Genomic DNA, 2,246 nt, shown 5'->3' on the forward strand with positions numbered 1-2,246 from the left:
ACCGTGGCTGCGATGATGGGCTCAAGTATAGCAGGGATTGTGGGGCTGGCGCGGGATCGGGCAGTGTTTCGTTCTGCTGTGCATGGGGTCGCTATGGGTCAGAAACGACTAGATGGCACTTAACAACAACAAATCCTTGTTTGTTAGTTTTCATTTATTTGTCCTCTAATTATTTACTTAGAACTTATGCCCAGAAGGAGAATTATTAGTTTATGAGGTATGCACATTTTTAACTCTCAGGATACACATTGTCACTTGATCTCCAGAAGGTGTGTAACAGTTTAGACTTCTATAGAAGTTCCTGTGAACTCCCTTTTCTCAAATACATAACAATCATGTACACATTTGCAGTTGCACATGTTTGTTGAGGATGAATTTTTTTTTCATATGTTGACTGGCCAGTTTCTTTTTCTTTGTGGAGAACACGACTTAACTTTCTATAGAAATTTAGAGAATTTAGTATTGGTAATTTTGGTATCATGGATGCTGGACTCTTGTGTTCTGTTTCAAAAACGAGTGATTCGAGTGAAGGAAATGTGTTTAATTTTTACTCAGTTAGATAATGGTTTTGTTAATTTATATAATTCATGAAGTACTGTTAACTCTACATTCTTTTCTTAGGTAATTCAAGCTTTACAGTTGGTAGATCAAACTTTTGGAATGCTGATGGAAGGCCTAAAACAGCGGAACTTACACAATTGCGTCAATATTATCCTTTTGGCTGATCATGGTATGCTTTTTATTATCATATTTTATCACTGATTATATTTTATTACTTCGTAGAACATGCATATTTTAAGTATTTGCTTCCAGACTTCTTGGAAAAGGTCTGGAAGCCAAAGAGTGAGTTTTGTTGTACACTGTGATGAATATGATGAGGTCTGGTGGTGTTGTGGGTAAGGCATTTGATTGATAACCAGCTGCTCTGCAGGAGGAAGACCAGGCTATCTGCTTCCATCCATAAAGATTCACAGCTTGGAAACCCAGTGGAGGTTGCTAGGAGTCAGAATCTACTCAATGGAAATGGGTGGGTGTGAATACAGGACTAAAATTACAATTTCTTATTTTAATTATGGGAGCTCTGGTAGCATAGTGGCTAAGACACTTGCCTGCTAACTAGAAGGCTGGCGGTTCAAACCCACCAGCCACTCCTTGGAAGGAAGGTTGGGCAATCCTACTTCCGTAGTGATACTGCCTCGAAAACCCAAGGAGGGGTCACTATGAGTCGGGGCCGACTCGACGGCACATAACAACAACAACAACAACAACATTTTAATTATTCTAACATTCTTTTTGAAATTCACACATATACTTTAATTTGTGTAAAAATGGAGTCAATGGCACTTACGAGGAATATGGTAGGATTGCTATTCAGCCATAGAAAGTGCCTCAGCTGGTGATTCATTAATATCTGTTGACTGCAATTTACTAGGTTGGCTAGTTTGTGTGTGTGTATGTATGTATGTATATATATATATATATATATATATACACACACACACATACATCCATACATTACATGTCTATTTATATACACACAAACACACACATTACACTATAGATAGATAGATAGATATAGATACAGATATATATAACCAAAAAAGAAAAAAAGAAAAAAAACTCATTGCCATCCAGTCAACTCTGACTAATAGCAACTACCATTGGGTTTCTGAGGTGGTAAATCTTTATGGACGTAGATTGTCCAGTCTTCTTTCTGTGGCATGGCTGGTGGGTTTGAACTGCTAGCCTTCTGGTTAGTAGTCAAATGCCTTAGACACTACGCCACCAGAGCTCCTTATAGATATATATGTTGTTGTTATTAGGTGCAGTGAGTCGCACCTACGTACAACAGAACAAAACACTGCTTGGTTCTGTGCCAGCATCACAATCCTTGCTATACCTGAGCCCATCACTGCAGCCACTGTGTCAATCCATCTCGTTGAGGACTTTCCCCTTTTTCCTTAATCTTCCTCTTTACCAGGCATGATATCCTTCTCCAGGGAATGATCACTTCTGACAATATGACCAAAGTAGGTGAGATGAAGTCTGGCCATTCTCACTTCCAAGGAGCATTCCAGCTGCACTTCTTCCAGGGCAGATTTGTTAGTTCTTTTAGCAGTAGTCCATGGTATTTTCAGCATTCTTCGCTAACACCACAACTCAACAGCATGATGAAAGCTATGAATATGCACACATATACACACTCTCTCTCTCTAGATACATAAAGTATATCTATATCTGTATCT

The 2,246-nt window shown here is 38.8% G+C and overlaps 1 protein-coding gene across 1 annotated transcript in view; it reads left to right on the plus strand.

Annotated features, from left to right (window-relative positions):
* ENPP3 (ectonucleotide pyrophosphatase/phosphodiesterase 3) overlaps positions 1-2,246 on the plus strand; it is a 134,767-nt gene that overhangs the window by 27,940 nt on the left and 104,581 nt on the right. The gene's annotated exons all lie outside the window — the stretch shown is intronic.

The sequence above is a fragment of the Orycteropus afer genome, unplaced genomic scaffold (assembly GCF_000298275.1).
Source record: "Orycteropus afer afer isolate SDZICR_OR568_19922 unplaced genomic scaffold, OryAfe1.0 scaffold00182, whole genome shotgun sequence".
Lineage (NCBI taxonomy): Eukaryota > Metazoa > Chordata > Mammalia > Tubulidentata > Orycteropodidae > Orycteropus > Orycteropus afer.